Source organism: Manis pentadactyla, chromosome 6, assembly GCF_030020395.1.
Source record: "Manis pentadactyla isolate mManPen7 chromosome 6, mManPen7.hap1, whole genome shotgun sequence".
Classification (NCBI taxonomy): domain Eukaryota; kingdom Metazoa; phylum Chordata; class Mammalia; order Pholidota; family Manidae; genus Manis; species Manis pentadactyla.
The window spans coordinates 48,591,307-48,609,878 of record NC_080024.1 but is presented as its reverse complement, the minus strand read 5'-3'; positions in this window follow the sequence as shown (position 1 = coordinate 48,609,878).

Genomic DNA, 18,572 nt, shown 5'->3' with positions numbered 1-18,572 from the left:
CAAGAGAATCTAAACATGTTTTAGTTGTTCAAACTGGAGCTCAAGCAGACTGACGAGAACCCTTGGATAATGCTCCTTTTTTAACTGTCAGGTCACAGCCTTAGTATTGACCAAAGAGAATGAATAGAAATCATTTTGAGAAATACTAATAATTGTTCTACTATACTGATCCTGTGATAAGCTGGAAATGTCCATACAAGTATATGTTGCTTAAGCCTCAGTAGAAACCCACACTCTAAAGACTGTTCATTCATCTTTTTACCCAGAAAGGGAATTACTCTTTTGATCATTCTTTCTTAATAATGATAATAAACAGTCTTTCATAAACTCTTTTTATTTAAAGTGTCCTGGCACTAAATAAACATTGACCAGTGAGTTACAGTGCCCCATGAATGCACTAAAGTAAAAAAGCCAATTATATCCAAACTCTACCAAAAAACCATTCCGTGGCTCCATGGAACCTTGAGTCTTATATAATTCTTCAGCTTGGCATATGGCCCTCTGATTCCAACACATTTTACCAAGTTCATTTGTATATGATTCCCAGACACTCCAGCTGAACTAGATTACTCATGATTTCTCACACACAACCCTCAATTTCCTGGCTCCCTGCCCTTATTTATGCCATTGCTTCTATCTATAACAATCTCCCCTATTTGGTAAAAGCCTACCACCCATCAGATCCATCCAAAATGCCATCTTCTTTTGAAGATCACCAAATCCTTCTTGGTCTCTGAAATTTAATGGGACTTCATTTTTCCATAAGCCCCCCAAATAATCTATGTAAATGTTACCTATCATGTTTTATGCTATTTATGTTTTTAATTTATTTGCTTCATCTTCCTTTCTAGATTGCAAACTTCTTGGGGGTCATCCACTACATCTGACCATTCTTGTATTCCTGTATTGTTTTCCACAATTCCTTCTGCTTAAGTTTAGCACAGCAGCTGAGAATTTGGACTTTGAGGTCAGAAAGAAATGGACTGGTGTCCTGAATCTTCCATTTACATGTACTTTAGTCAAAAACCTTAACTTTTTGAGGCTGCATTTCTTCATTTGAAAATAGCTAGGTACCAAGATTACTGCTTAGTTAAACTTCAACATACGGGGTGTCCCCAGACATCCTATGTTTCTGAACTTGTTTTGGGTCACATGACATCCTCTAACAATCTGATGAAATCTCTTGACATTGCCCTAAGAGAATATATAAACCTATATACACATTCTGTGTTAACAAACCTTGCATCTATCCAGTGGTGTTCTAGAGTAGAGGATTTGAGAGTGTGATCTATTTTTGGTTGCAGGTCCCCAAGACTTTTAAGGATACACAAGAGGTCAATCGTATTTTCATAATTAGATACAAACATTATTTACTATCTTCTCTGTGTTGACATTTTCACTGATGACACTACAGTAATAATGGATAAAACCATTGGTCCCTTAGCATGGATCAAGGCAGGGGCACCAAATTGTCACTGTGCCATTGTATTCTTTATTAGTCATTGTATACTTCACTTCTATGCACTTTCACTTGAGTCTTTTTAAAAATAGTTTTACTTAAGAAAGCCCTTGAGGAAGCAATAAAAATTTTTAATTTGATTAGACCTCAAACTTGAGCCACCTCTGGAGTATGAAATAGGAAGTACACATGCAGCGCTTCTGTTGCATCCTTAAGACTATGGCTGTCTTGAGGAAAAGTACATGTGCTTGAGCTGTGAACCAATCTAATCATATTTCTCTCATTAGATTGCCATTTTTACTTGAAAAAATGACTGAACAACACAACAATGTTATTCAGAATATGGTTTGGGTATTTGGCAGGCATTTTCTCACAAATGAACAAAGGGAGCCTTTTACTACAAGGAATAAAAACTGGAAGTACTTGTTACTAAAGATAAAATTTGAATTTTTGAGCAAAAGTGAAAATTTTAGAAAACTTACATAAGCCACCATGGGCTTAATAGTTTCCCAAATACCTAAAGACTACTCATGAGATCAGGGATGATATTAACAAATATTATTTTTAAAACATATCATATAAGGAAATGTGTCAACATTTGAAAGATCTGCATAACCCAGTAAAGCAATATTTTTCAAATGACCAATGCATGGTGGTATGAAATTATGCATGGATAAAAGACCTATTTAAAATATTAACCAATCTGTTTTAAGGTAACAGAATATAGTTCATCAGTAATGGTTTAAATCATACATTTCAGTTTCCTTTAATAAACTACTACTTGTCCAATTTTGCTATAGTATCAAAGTACAATGGTCTCAGTTGTCTGAAAAGGCTACATGTCTATAGAAGTCCATATTTTCTTCAACCAAAACCATGTATTGCAACAGTTTGAATGCAAAAGCAGATGTGACAATCCAGTTCACTTCTATGAAGTTAGACAACAGATAGGCAAAATGTGAACCGATGTCCTTGTTTTCACTATTTTTCTATTTGAAAAATACAGCTATTTTTTGTAAATATGCTAGTTATATAAATACATAATGGGTTTATTTTATTTTAAAATGAATTAATAAATGTTTTTAAATTTTTCTGATTTTTTATTTTGAATACAGGAAATATCCACAGCTTTAATCCAGATAAACAAAAGTTCCTTGAATCCTCAAGCATTTCTAAGCATGTTTAGGGGTCAGCTTGAGAACCACGAAGTTCCTAAAGGAATGATTCCCAAGTTAAGAACCCTTGCTCTAAAAAAAAAAGTGTACAATTCTGTGAAGCACAGTATCGGCTTCTGCCATGCCATCCTCATGCCCCTAGAGTCAGGTCTCTATGTGGGAGGAGACCTCTCTTAGGAAAGTAGGTGACCAAGCAAATAAAATAAAAAAGCATAAAATTACAAGGATGAATGCCTTATCTTATGTCCCTGTAGCAGAATCTTGAAAATATAAATGACAATTAGATTTTTTCAAAATTGAATTGTATTTTTTGATGCTTTGAGATGAAGCATTTTTTATAAAGAAACACTCATTTTTTGACTGAATGTTTTCATGTAAGGGGTCATCTTTGCATTCTAATCCCACACACACACATCTTTTTGCAATTGGTCCATTGTTTTATGAAATTTTGATTGTATACTAATTAGCACAAGAACTGAGTGGCATGTAGACAAATCACCATTTTCAAGAGACTTCATATATTACAAAAATAGTGTCTGAGAATTATTCAGCTTCTTGAATCTAAGACTCAGCAAGCATTTTCCAGAACCATATTAAAACATTTGACCACAAAATGAACTTCTCTCCTGTTTTACTGTTTGGATGGGCTTAAGGAAGGTGGTGAATAAAAAGAGAAACAAAAATAGAAGAAGAGAAAACAGAAGTTACTTGATGGGAAAGGTGGTATTTAACCATCACATGAGCAGTAAGGACTTAATAATAACCTGAGAACCAGTCAGAAGTCCTGTAGGACTCTCCTTTCTTGTTCTCACCTCCTAACCTGGCCCTGCTTCTGTTCATGACATAATTATTGCAAGATGATAACAGAGAGGGAGCCTCCTCCCTACCACGTGGTTGGATCTACAGTTTGTTTTCCTGCATACAGCCCAAAATTCAGGATAATTGGAGAAGGGCCTGGAGTGCCAAGATCTTTTGACTCATTGCATTGTCTACTGGTTTCTTTGAGACTTTAAGAATAAGGATGTGTTAGAGTCCTAGGAAAAATACAAATATCAAAGTAGGAAATTTAGCAGAAGCTGTGGTATCTGAAAATAAGTTAGGGATAACTGAAATTCCTAATAAAATGCCAGGAAACCATGAGGCACAGAGGATATCCATTTTTCTAGGAAGTAATTTTAGAGCGGAAAAAAATTATTCAGCTTTTAAGACTTCTCATAATTTGTCCTCTGCCAAATAACCCTCAGCAAAACTTCACAATGCCTATCGATGAGGAGAAAATTCCTGAGGCTTCCACATCTGAGTCTCCACACCCTCGCATACCCCAAACTAAGAGATCGTGAAGGAAATTCATTTTTATAGTATAAATACATAAATAAGGTAAGAGTGCATTCCTGCCTCTCTCCTGGTGTAGTAAAAATAAATAATCAGAAATATGGTTATAGCTTTGAAAAAAACTTTCTTTTAATGTAGTCTTGATGGTTTTTCTCAGATAATGCTTCTCACTTCTGGGCATTTCCAAATGTCATTTCTGATTCTTAAATTGCTGCCCCATAACTCATTCCACTTCCTCATTTCAACCCCATTCTCATTTTGATGTATATGTGTCCAAATCTGATTCCATCTTCCCTCTTTGGCCTGCTCATCCTTCCAGGAATCTTTCTTGAATTACTCACCCAAACTTGTCCAGTGTCTTATACATTTGACTTAATTAATTCTCTGATCACATCATAGTAATTTCATTTATTCAGTAAGTATGTATTGAGCAACTGCTACATGTCAAATACCAACAGCACACTAGGGATCCAGAGAGGAACAGAAGATATCTCCACCCTTAAAAATGTTTTCAATATCCCAGTCAAAATACCAACAAGTCATTTTGAGGATATTAACAAACTGATCCTAAAGTTTATAGGGAGAGACCAGAGACCCAAAATAGATGCCAGTAGAAACTGAAGGAGAAAAACAAAGTTGGAGGACTGACACTACCTGACATCAAAATTGTTACTATAAAGCTACAATTACCAAGAAAGTGTGGTACTGTAAAATAATAGACATATAGGTCATGGAACAGAATAGGAAGTCCAGATACAGACAAACATAAATATAGGCAACTGATCTTTGACAAAGGAGCAAAGACAACACCAGGGAGCAAAGAGAATTTTTTCAACAAATGGTGCTGGCATAATTGCGCATCCACATGCAAATATAAATCTAGAAACAGACCTTACACCATTCACAAAAAAATAACTCAACATTGATCATAGACCTAAATGTAAACTCAAAAATATAAAACTCTTAGAAGACAACATAGGAAAAGAAACCTAGATGACTTTGGTTATGGCAGTGCCTTTTTTTAAACTGATGTATCACTGATATACAATCTTATAAAAGTTTCATATAAACAACATTGTGGTTTCAGCATTCACCCATAGTAACAAGTGCCCCCCGACCCCATTGCAATCACTGCCCATCAGCATAGTAAGATGCTATACAGTCATTTTTTGTCATCTTTGTGCTGTACTGCCTTCCTCATGACCTACCTATATTGTGTGTGCTAGTTATGATGCCCCCTCATCCCCTTCTCTCTCCCTCCCCACACATCCTCCTCACCACCTCCCCTTTGGTAACTGCTAGTCCCTTCTTGGAGTCTGTGAGTCTGCTATTGTTCCTTTAGTTTTGCTTTGTTGTAATACTCCACAAATGAGTGAAATTATTTGATACTTGTCTTTCTCTGCCTGGCTTACCTCACTGAGCATAATACCATCTAGCTCCCTCCATGTTGTTGCAAATGGTAGGATTTGTTTTCTTTTTATGGATGAATAATATTCTATTGTGTATATGTACCATCTTTTATTTATCCATTCATCTACTGATGGACACTAAGGTTGTTTCCATATCTTGGCTATTGTAAATAGTGCTGATAAACATAGTGGTGTATATGTCTTTTTGAATCAGGGATCTTTTTTTCTTTGGGTAAATTCCTAAGAGTGGAATTACTGGGTGAATTTTATTTCTATTTTTAGTTTTTTTGAGGAACCACCATACTGCTTTCCACAATGGTTGAACTAATTGACATTCCCACCCACAGTGTAGGAGGTTTCCCCTTTCTCCACACCCTTGCCAGCATTTGTAGTTCCCTGTCTTTGGATGTTGGCTATACTAACTGGTGTGAAGTGATATCCCACTGTGGTTTTAATTTGCATTTCCCTGATAATTAGCTCTGTGGAGCATCTTTTCATGTGCTTGGTCACCATCTGAATTTCTTTTTTGAAAAGTTTCTGTTCAGATCCTCTGCCCACTTTTTAATCATGTTTTTGTGGGTGTTGAAGCATGTGAGCTCTTTATATATATTGGATGTTAACACCTTATAAGTCATTTATGATTATATTCTCCCATACTGTAGGATGTCTTTTTGTTCTGCTGATGGTATCCTTTACTGTACAGAAGGTTTTTAGTTTGATGTAGTCCCATTTGTTCATTTTTGCTTTTGTTCCCCTTGCCAGAGGAGATGTGTTCAGGAAAGAGTTGCTCAAGTTAACATTCAAGAGATTTTTGCCTGTTTTCTTCTATGAGTTTTATGGTTTCAAAACTTACATTCAGGTCTTTGATCCATTATGAGTTTACCTAAGTGTATGGAGTTAGACAATGCAGCTGTTTAATTTTGCCAACACCAGTTGTTGAAGAGGCTGTCATTTCTCCATGTATATAATTGGCTCCTTTATCGTATGTTAATTGGCTATATATGTTTGGCTTTATATCTGGGCACTCTATTCTGTTCCATTGATCTATGGGCCTGTTCTTGTGCCAGTACCAAATGAATTTGATTACTGTGGCTTTGTAGTAGAGCTTAAAGTTATGGAGCATAATCCCCCTATTTTTGTTGTTATTTCTCAAGATTCTTTGGCTATTCAGGGTCTTTTGCAGTTCCATATGAATTTTATAATTATTTTTTCTAGTTCATTGAATAATGTTGTTGGTATTTTAATAGTGATTACATTGAATCTGTAGATTGCTTTAGGCAAGATGGCCATTTTTACAATATTATTTCTACCTATCCATGAGCATGGGATGTATTTCCATTTATTGGTGTCATCTTTAAATCTTTAATTTTTCTCATGAGTGTCTGGTAGTTTCCATGGTATAGGTCTTTCACCTCCTTGGTTAGATTTATTCCTAGGTATTTTATTCTTTTTGATGCAATTGTAAATGGAGTTGTTTTCCTGATTTCTCTTGTTCATTGTTAGTATATAGGAAAGCAATAGATTGCTGTGTATTTTGTATCCTGAAACTTTGCTGGATTCAGTTATTAGTTCTAATGATTTTTGGGTGGATTTTTTAGGGCTTTTTATGTACAATAACTCATCTGCAAACAGGGACTGTTTAACTTCTTCCTTGCCAGTGTGGATGCCTTTATTTTTTTGTGTTGTCTTATTGCCATGGCTACGACCTCCAGAACTATGCTGAATAAAAGTGGGGAGAGTAGGCATCCTTTTCTTGTTCCTGATCTTAGAGGAAAAGCTTTTAGCTTTTCACTGTTATATATGATGTTGGCTGTGAGTTTGTAAAATATGGCCTTTATTATGTTGAAGTACTTGCCCTCTATACCCATTTTGTTGAGAGTTTTTATCATGAATGGATGTTGAGTTTTGTTGAATGCTTTTTCAGCATCAATGGAAATGAACATGTGGTTTCTGTCCTTCTTTTTGTTGATGTGGTATATGCTGTTGATGGATTTTCTAATATGGTACCATCCTTACATCCCTCAAATAAACCCCACTTGATCATGATGGATGATATATTTTATGTATTTTTGAATTCTGTTTGCTAATATTTAGTTAGTATTTTTTCATTATGTTCATCAGGGATATTGGTTTGTAATTTTCTTCTCTTGTGGTGTCTTTGTCTGGTTTTGGTATTAGAATGATGCTGACCTCATAGCATGAGTTTGGAAGTATTTCCTCCTCTTCTACTATTTGGAAAACATTAATGTGGATGGATATTAGGTCTTCTCAAAATGTTTGATAAAATTCAATGGTGAAGCCATCTGGACAAGGGTGATGTTGTTCTTAGGTAATTTTTTGATTACTAATTAAATTTCATTGCCAGTAATTGGTCTGTTCAGATATTCTGTTTCTTCCTGGGTGAGTCTTGGAAGGTTGTATTTTTCTAGAAAAGTTGTCCATTTCTTCTGGATTATCTAATTTGTTAGCATATAATTTTTCATAGTATTCTCTAATAATTCTTTGTATTCTGTGGTGTCTATAGTGATTTTTCCTTTCTTATTTCTGATTCTCTCTATGTGTGTACACTCTCTTTTTTTATTGATAAATCTGGCTAGGGGAGTTTATCTATTTTGTTTATTTTCTTGAGGAACCAGCTCTTGATTTCATTAATTCTTTCTATTTTATTCTTCTCAATTTTATTTATTTCTGCTCTTATCTTTATTATGTCCTTCCTTCTACTGACTTTGGGCCTTTTTAATTCTTCTTTTACTAGTTTCATTAATTGTGAGTTCAGACTGTTCATTTGGAATTGTTCTTCTTTCTTGAGGTGAACCTGTATTGCAATGTATTTTCCTCTTACAAATGCCTTCATTACATCCCACTGCTTTGGGGTATTGAGTTGTTGTTTTCATTTGTCTCTGTATATTGCTTGATCTCTGTTTTTATTTGGTCATGGATACATTGATTACTTAGGAACATGTTGTCAAGCCTCCATGTGTTTGTGGGCTTTCTTACTTCTTCTTTGCATAATTTATTTCTAGTTTCATACCTTTGTGGTCTGAGAAGCTGGTTGGCACAATTTCAATCTTTTTGAATTTACTGAAATTCTTGTTGTTGCTTAGTATGTGATCTATTCTGGAAAACATTCCATGTTCCACATGCACTTGTGAAGAATGTGTATCCTGCTACTTTTGGGTGGAGTATTCTGTAGATGTCTGTTAGGTCCATCTGTTCTAATGTGTTGTTCAGTGCCTCTGTCTCCTTACTTATTTTCTGTCTGGTTGATCTGTCTTCTAGAATGAGTGGTGTGATGAAGTCTCCCAAAATGAATGCATTGGATTCTATTTCCTCATTTAATTCTGTTAGTATTTGTATTACATATTAAGGTGCTCCTATAGTGGTAGCATAGTTATTTATAATGGTTATATCCTCTTCTTTGACTGACCACTTTATTACTATGTAATGTCCCTCTTTGTCTCTTGTTACTTTCTTTGTATTGAAGTCTATTTTGTCTGATACAAATATTGCAACTCCTGCTTTTTTCTCCCTATTATTTTCATGAAATATCTTTTTCCATCCCTTCACTTTTAGTCTGTGTAAACTATGGGTTTGAAGTGAGTCTCTTGTAAGCAGCATACAGGTGGGTCTTTCTTTTTAATCCATTCTGTAATTCTATATCTTTTGATTGGTGCATTCATCCCAATTACATTTAGAGTGATTATTGATAAACATGTACTTATTGCCATTGCAGGCTTTAGATTTGTGGTTACCAAAGGTTCAAGAGCAGCTTCTTTACTATCTAAGAGTCTAACTTAACTGACTTAGGACACTATTTTAAACACATTTAAAGTTTCTTTTTTTTTCCTCTCTTCTTTTTCTTCCTCCTCCACTCTTTATATATTAGGTGTCATATTCTGTATTCTTTCTGTGTCCCTTGGCTGACTTTGTGGGTAGTTGATTTAATTTTGCATTTGCTTAGTAATTAATTGGTCTACTTCATTTGCTGTGGTTATATTTTCTCTGGTGACAGCTATTTAGCCTTTGGAGCACTTCCATCTATAGCAGTCCCTCCAAAATACACTGTAGAGATGGTTTGTGAAAGGTAAATTCCCTCAACTTTTGCTTATCTGGGAACTGCTTAATCCCTCCTTCAAATTTAAATGAAACCTTGCCAAGTAGACTATTCCTGGTTGGAGGCCCTTCTGTTTCATTGCATTAAGTATATCATGCCACTCCCTTCTGGCCTGTAAGGTTTCTGCTAAGGACTCTGCTGGTAATCTGATGGGCTTTCCTTTATACATGATCTTTTTTCTTTCTCTGGCTGCTTTTAATACTCTCATTGTCCTAGAACTTGGCAATTTAACGGTTATATTTCTTTTAGTTGTCTTCCTAGGGTCCCTTGTGTTGGGCGATCTTTGCACTTCCATGCTTGAGAGACTATTTCCTTCCCTAGATTGGGGAAGTTTTCAGCAATTATTTCCTCAGAGACTTTCTGTACTTTTTCTTTCTCTTCTTCTGGTACCCCTATCATGCAAAAATATAGTTCTGTTTGGATTGGTCGCACAGGTCTATTATTCTTTCATTCCTAGAGATCCTTTTCTCTCTCTGTGCCTCAGCTTCTTTGTTTTCCTGTTCTCTAATTTCTATTTCACTTATTGTCTCCTTTACCTCATCTAATCTATTTTTAAATCCCTCTATTGTATGTTTCATTTCTGATACTATATTTTTCAAAGTTTCTATCTCTGTTGAGGTATTCCCTGAGATTTTGAATATGTTTCCGTAGCTCGTGAGCATGTTTATGATTTTCATTTTGACATCTATATCAAAAAGATTGGTGATTTCAGTTTCACTTAGCCCTCTTTGTCGTGTCTGCTGAATTTTTGTTTGTGCAAAATTTTTTGCCATTTCATATTTCTAGTGATTACTATAGAATAATAACTTTGTGTTGGCAGCACCCTCTAGTGCCCATAAACTCTACTTTCTGGAGCTGCCCAGCACCTGGAGCAATGGAGGGGGTCATAGGCACATGGCACTGGTAGGATGGAAGAGCTCTTTTCTGCTTCCTGACTGCAGTGTCTGCCTCCATTGCCAGGTCCAGTGGGCTGAACACACAGGGAAGAGCCTCTTTGTTACACCCCTGTTGCTGCTTTAGGTCGGGCCACCCTCTTCCTGGCCTTGTGTGAAGGGGAGGCAGCAGGTTGGTGGACCGGTGCATACCAGGAGGAAACAGAGGTAGGCTGTATACCTCAGTGCTGCATTAATTGCCAGGGGGATTGAACATCTGAAGCCTGTGAAAGTTCCCAACCTGCTGGGATGAGTGCCAGAATGATTTTGTCCACCTGCTCTTTCTCCTGAGCAGCAAGCTCTGTAATCTTTGCCCCTTTACCACCCCTCCCCTGTTGGGAAGTCTTTCAAAGTGCCTGCCTTTCTTTTTCCCAGAGCAGCTGGTTGTGAGTAGCTGTTCTACCCAAGCAGTTGAAATCTCAGTCTGAGTACTCTGCCTATCTCTGCTTTCCAACATCACTAATCTCAAGAGCACCATGTAATATGGGTTCGTGCTCCTGGATCAGATCTCTAGGGCTGGGTGTTCAGCACTCCTGGGTTTCTACTCCCTCCCAGCTCCGTTTCTCTTCTTCCTCCTGCCTATGTGCTGTGGCAGTAGGAGGGCTTGGGTCTCACCAGATCACAGCTTTGCTACTTTATCCTTTTCTGTGAGGTCTTATTTTTTCCTCAGATGGAGGAAGTCTGTTCTGTAGTCTTCATGTCACTTTTTCAGGATTAGTAGTATTTGCTGTATTTTGTGTTGTATGTGGTTTTGGGAGGAGGTTTCTGCCTCACTTCTCATGCTGACATCTTTTTCCCCCAATCAGCAATGACTTTTTAAATACAATACCAAAGACACAATCTATTAATGGAGTAGTTGATAAGCCAAACTAAATTAAAATTAAAAACTTATGTTCTGTGGAAAACACTGTCAAAAGTATGAGAAAATAAGCCACAGAGTAGGAGAAAATATTTTTGAGAGACACATGTGATAAAGGACTCTTATCCAAAATATACAAAGAGCTATTAAAACTCAACAATAAGAACGAACCCAATTAGAAAATAAGCCAAAGATCCTAACAGACACTCCACTAGAGGAGACATAAAATGTCAAATAAGCATATGAAGGGATGCTCCACATCATATACCATCAGTGAAATGCACATGAAAACAATGGGATACTAGTACACACCTATTAGAATGGCCCAAAGTTGGAAGACTAGCATCATCAAATGCTGGTGATGATGTGGAACAACAGGGACTCATTCATTACTGGTGGAATACAAAATGGTACAGCCACATTGAAAGACAGTATGGCAGTTTCTAACTAAACTAAACATACTGTTACAATATACTCCAGCTAGTGCACTCCTTGGTATTTACCCAAAGGAGTTGAAAACATTGATGTTTATAGCAGCTTTATTCATAATTGTCAAAACCTGAAAGCAACCAAGATATCCTTCAGAAGGTGAATGGTTAAACTGTGGTACATCTAGACAATGGAATATTATTCAGTGCTAAAAGGGATATCAACCATGCTAAAAGGGATTTCACTATCAAACCATGAAAAAATATGGAAGAAACTTAAATACATATTATTAAGTGAAAGAAGCCAATATGAGAAAGCTGTATACAGTATGATTCCAACTATGTGATATTCTGGAAAAAGCAAAACTATGGAGACAATAAAATTATTAGTGGTTTATCCAGAGTTGGAGTTGGGTGGTGTGGGAGGGATGAATAAGTAGAAGACAGAGGATCTTCAAGGCAGTGAAAATACTCTGCAGGACACTATAATTATGAATACATGTCATTATACATTTTTTCCAAACCCATAGAATGGACAACACCAAGAGTGAACTTTAAGGTAAACTATGGGTTTTGGATGATAATGATGTGTCAATGTACGTTCATTAATTATAACAAATACATCAGGCTGATGAGGGATGTTGATAATGGGAAGGTTATACATGTTTGGGGGCAGAAGATATATGGGGATCTCTGTATTTTCCTCTTAATTTTACTGTGAACCTAAAAATGTTCTGAGAAATAGTCCTTAAAAATCAAACTTATTGATATTTATGGGAGATAAGGACACAATTTTAACATAATATGGTAAGTTCCAAAAAGATAATTTATACCTGTAGATACTGTCTGTGCATCTTGATCTGAACTCTTTAAATGTGTGGTTATATGTCTCTGTTCTTATAAATCCATCAAAGAAAATTCAGGCCAGAGACAGCATTTAGTAAATATTGTGAACTAAAGACTGGAGTTGAGTTTTCTCCCAAATGTGGTTAAGTCCACAACCACATTAGACGTTTGAGCACAGCCATATCCTGTGAGTGACCACAGCTAGACCAGAAGAGGCATAAGAAGCTTATTTACTGATGGAATGGTGAGAATTCCAAACTGAATATTCCCAGCATCTGTAGAATTAGGGTGTGGCCCCATCCAAAATCACGGCCTGTGCCAGTACATCACACTGAAGAGTTGGCAGACTAGATAAAACCTCATGAACCTGGGATTTGCAAAGCCTTGATTTCACACTCCTCAGGGTCAACTCAATCCCTTTAAACATGATACAATAATAAATTGAATAATACGATGTTTGAGAAGTATCTCCTGAGAGGGTCAGACTACCCCTGAAGACAATCAAGCCAATGGTTGGATGATTTGCCTTTTGAGGAATATTGTGGTTGACTAGGCAGAAAGGGAGGGTAAGTGAGGTCAGTGGGCCTTCTGCTCCTTCACTGAAAAGTCGTCATGGAAACCAGCACTGGGACCTGGGAATCACAGCATGGCTCCCAATCCATGTTTGTAATTCAGCTAAGTGTCAAATACTAAGAGTATGAAATATAGATTACAAAATTGTTATTTCCAAAGCAGTTTCATGTAAGTCATGCACTGGGTTCTTTCCAAGGAAGTAGAATCCAATTAGGTAGCCCAAGAATTTTATCCCAATTTCATCTTTGGAAAACCTGAGGTACAGAGAACTTAAATAACAGATGGTGATGGTCACAAAGCTGGTAAACTCTATCACCAGCATCTCTCAGAGATTGAGAGAGGTCTACACCATTATATATTTAAAAGTATAAGAAAAAGCATCAAAACAGGCTGACAAATATGTAATATTTTTTAATGTTTTTAACAAATAAACATTAATACAAGACATACAATGCAAAATAATTGTGATATTGTATGTAAAGAAATGTGTGTGTGTGTGTGTGTGTAAGTACACACACACACACACACACATATATATATATATACTTCACTTCAGGCAGTATGGCTTAGTAATGATCACATTTGTAAAGTTGTATGACAGATATTTGGTGGGAAGCAAGTTCTTATTTATCTATGCAATAGCAATTTCCCAAAAGGCAGCAGGGTTCAGCCCTTTGAAAAATTGAAATGGCAATACTAAGAACAAAACAAAGTGTTAATGGTGGCAGATGTAATCTTATTAAAGATAGGAAAACTGTGTATCTGCACTTGATGACTTTTTTGACTCACTAGAACTGCCTGCTTGTGGCTATTTTATTACTCTAACAATAACTTCTTATAAAACCTTAAGAAACACAACTTAGTTGGGTTTTCTCTTATTTGTGTTTGAAAGCATCTTGACTATGATTTCCTTCTTACAATCTTGTTCATGATTATCGGTAAAATTTCTTCTGGAGAGAAATCAATATATACATTGCAGGTCCTCTGTGAATATTAAGTCAGAGCCTCCATATGCCCTCTCTACTGATAAACTTTCTCTTTGCATAGAGAATCTGAAAGATTCCAGACCAGGAGTCCTCAGCATTTGATTCCAGGCCAGTGTTTTCCTGTCACACAGTGCTCTGGGGAATCACCACAAGGGTTATCTGGTCTGCCTATTACTCAGAGAACCAAGAATCTTGTACTATATCCACCTCGCCCCAATAGCATGAGTTGAATGACAAAAGTCAACCCCATTAGGGCAAGAATTTCTAGGTGCAAAATAGGTGATGTTAAGAATAATTGAAGGTCAGCAGAGGAAGTTTAATGAAAGCAGACTTCATGACTGAATAGGCAAGAAACATAAACAACAATAAAGCACTTCAGAAGTGCATAAAATAATGCTCATGTTGTGACTCCTTTCTTCTCAGGATCTCGGAACAATTATGTAAAGAGTGCTCATCTTCACATCAGGCTCAGGTGTTACACATATGAGCAAGGGGGAAAAAAGGAGCTTATTTGCTGTCCTGCTCTCCATTCAGTTTGTGTGTGGTGTGGTGTGTGGGTGTACTTAAACAGTATGCCTATTTATATTCAATCACATATGGACACTCTATCTGAATTAGGTATCTATAATGCACATATTTTAAATATTTGTTTACCACCAACTGCTTAACTGGGATTTCCATGAATAGAATAAAAGATGTATGTGCTAAATATATATGTAGACGTATATGAGTATCTGGTACAATTTACTATTATTTCCTTTTATGGACCAAACAGGAAAAAAAGAAAAACAACTATCCTAAATAAATGCCCATTTCTATTTCCTTCAACATAAAACTACATGCTTAATATACAATAAACACCATTTTTAAGGGAAAAGACAGGAAATTATTTAGGGAAGGAAGAAACCCTGAGGTTGAAAAAAAATGTCAGAGTGGGAAACTGGTCATTCTTTTGTAGAAAACGTTTGTGTGTTTATTTGGGGGTCCATATAAATACAAACATTTTAAACAAACAAAAACATGTCAGGGATAACAATAGGCTATTTTTGAGTGGGGAGACAAAAAGCTTGCCAGGAGTAGGCATGTAGATTTTTAAGCATACTGCTTCAAAAAGCAGGATGTCGGGCTGTTGCATCTTTAATTTTTCTGTTAATTATGGATTGAGCATTGTTGTGCATCTTGTCCTCAAAACTGAGCTCAGAAAATAAGAGCAGATGCTCATCCCCAGGTTTGGCTCATATGGGAATTGAACAGAACATATTGGTTTATAATTAATGTAATTTGTTGGATTATCTTTTGTGAAGGAGCGAAGGTAAACAACCTTGCAGCAGTGCGGTAGTATCTTTGGAGCTCGGAGCTTCAACAGTTATGGAAGAAAAAAGAAGAATGGAAAGGAAAAAAACTCTTCCTGTCAAATGACAGGGAATTTTGAAATGTCTGTCACATTAAAACATACTTTTAATTAATTCAAAGGAAAGAATTAGGTGAGAGACCCTAAAGCTAATTACAAATAGTGTGTAAAATGGGAGCCATTGGTTTCCCAATGGGGAATTTTGATAAGCTGATTTCTCTTTTCTATTTGCCTTAATTTTATTGTGCAGTAGGGAAATGGAAGGGAAACGTTTTCCCTTCTCTCCAAATAGGAAATTGGGCACAACACAAAACTCATTGATTTGAATATTTATTCTTTTGGGGGCACTGTGTTGTTCATAAGAAATCTACGGTGACTTTTTTCCAAGGTCAGGGCACTTTGCGTATCTCCTTTTTGTTTTTTCCTTTGTACCTCTCAGAGGTGTAGATGATATCTTCACTTTGAATAAACTAATTCATGAAGAAAAGAACGTAACCATTTTCCACATACAGTCTGTTGGGAGCCACACAAAGGCAACAAGATGGCCACTGAAACAACAAGACGACCACAGTTCATGAGGTTCCTGCTTCACTTCCTGGAGATTAGCTGCGAGCCCGCGCGCGCCAACAAGAAAGCCCGCGCGCGCCAAGAGATACTCTTCTCCCCCTCCTTCCCCATTATCATATACCAATCAGAATGTAACTCGCTGCGCCATCCCTGCTATGCAGCCAATCCCCTGCTTACAAGTATCCTATGGCCCACTCTGCCCCTGAACACTGGTGTATATCTACCCCCGTCTTACAATAAAATTTGAAGGCTTGATCAGAATACTGTCTTGCCTTCGCTCTTCTCTCGCCCCCATTTTCTTCCAGGTCAGATCCCCTTCGTCTCCACAAATAACTAGGTCCCGCTGGACGGGACAAGTGGCGCCCAACGTGGGGCTCGAAGTGCGGATCTTTCGCAGGCGGACCCCCGAGAAAGAGATCGTCTGCAGACCCCTTACTAATGAAATAATAGGAGACGCCTTTCGCCGCTCACGGAAGCCGTCGTCCCTGGTGAGTACCGGCCGCCTTACAAGAAAATGGGAACTAAATTAAGTAAAGAAGCGGTCTTCATAAGAGACCTAAAAAGTTCACTTAGGGAGAGAGGAGTTCGAGTTAAAAAGAAAGACTTGGTAAAGTTTTTTATTTTTGTTGATGAAGTCTGTCCGTGGTTTATCATTAATGGCCCCGAAATTCATCCTAAAAAATGGCAGAAAGTAGGTAGAGATTTAAATGATTACCTTATCAAAAACGGCCCTGACTCTGTTCCTGTTTCAGTATTTTCCTATTGGGGTCTTATCAGAGATATTGTTGAAAATACTGACCCTGATAAACGTCAACTCTTGTCAGTAGCAGAATATTGCCTCCGCCCCCTATCTCGGGCGGCCTCAAAATCGTCCCTTTCGAGTGATCCCCCCGCCCCAAAATCAGCTAAGTCCCCCTCCCCTAGCCCGACACCATCTTTGCTCAGTGCCCTCCATGATACCCCTCCCAAATGTCGCATTTATCCGCCCCTCCCTCGAGATTCGGACTTTGTCGATACACAAAAGGTTTTTCCAGTCGTGACTAAGAGCCAAAATGGCGAGCCTTTAGATCCGGGAGACGCGGCTGAACTAGAAGACGAAGCGGCCAAGTATCACAACCCAGATTGGCCCCTTGCCGCCCCGTCGCTTAACCCCCCTTCTTACACACCCCCAGTTTTGAAAAGAGCCTCTTACACTCCCTCTATTCAGCCTCCCAATGTTTGCGCCCCGGCCTTTTTGCCCCCGTCGGCCCCCCCACTACCCCCTCCGGCTCCCGGTCCTGTTAGCCCCCCTACCAGCACTGAAGACCTAATAGCACAGATAGTAGAACAAAGAATAACTTGCCATCTCCAAAAATTAGTTGTCTCCCAACCAGTTCGTCCCGCATTATATTCGCAAAGGGGCCTCTCTAAGAAACCGCTTACAGCCACAAAACCTAAAAAACAACCTAAAAAACTGCTCTTTCCTGTTCTTACCCGGGCCTCCGCCCGCTCTGGCCCCACCTCCACAACACATAGCCCGGAGGAGGGCGATCTTGAAAGCGATAGCGAAGACGCCCCTGCTGCTCAGGAAATAGAAAGTGAGGGAGAAGAGCAGGCTGAGCCAGAGCCGGCCGAGCCTGCCGATGGCCCTAGAGAATTTCACAAAATCCATTTCAAAAGCTTAAAAGAGCTGAACGCGGCCGTTAAAGCTTATGGCCCCAATGCCCCTTTTACCCTTTCTGTTCTTGATTCGCTGTCTCGAGGAGGACATTTACTCCCAGGTGAATGGCTGCGTATAGTCCAGGCTGTGCTTACCCGTGGTCAGTTTTTAACTTGGAAGGCAGATTTTGCTGACCGCTGTCAGACCATCGCTGCTGCCAATGTAAAAGACCCTCATTCCCCAACAGCGTCCTGGACTTTTGATAAGCTTACGGGACAGGGCAGATATATCTCTGAAACCAGGCAGCAGCGCCTTCCCCTTGGTCTTTTATCTCAAGTGAAAGATGCCGCTTTGGGCGCTTGGATATCACTCCCTGCTTCCGGGACTGCTAACACTCCTCTAACTAAGATCACTCAAAGCTCGCAAGAAGACTATAGCGAATTTGTTAGCAGACTGTTAGAGGCCGCCGAAAGGACCCTTGGTTCCGCGGCTGCCAATGATAAGATTGTAAAACAGCTAGCCTATGAAAACGCCAATTCGGCATGTCGAGCCGTCCTCCGCGGTAAGACTCGAGACAAAACTCTTGATGAAATGCTGAGAATGTGTAGAGATGTCGATCCTTTTACATCCAAAGTCCAAGCCCTTTTAGCTGTAGGTGCCGCTGTTCAAACTCCCCCGGCTTCTTATCCTCCTTCCTTCCCCAGGGGCGCACCGCCTATGCGTAACTGCTTTAAATGTGGACAGCCAGGCCATTTCGCTCGCCAATGCCCTACCACAGCTCCTCCTCCTAGAGTTGGGTCAGTCCCCGGTATTTGCCCTCGCTGCCATAAGGGGCGGCACTGGGCCAAAGAGTGCCGTAACAATCCAACAAATCCTTTTTACAGTACCACAAATCCTTTCAC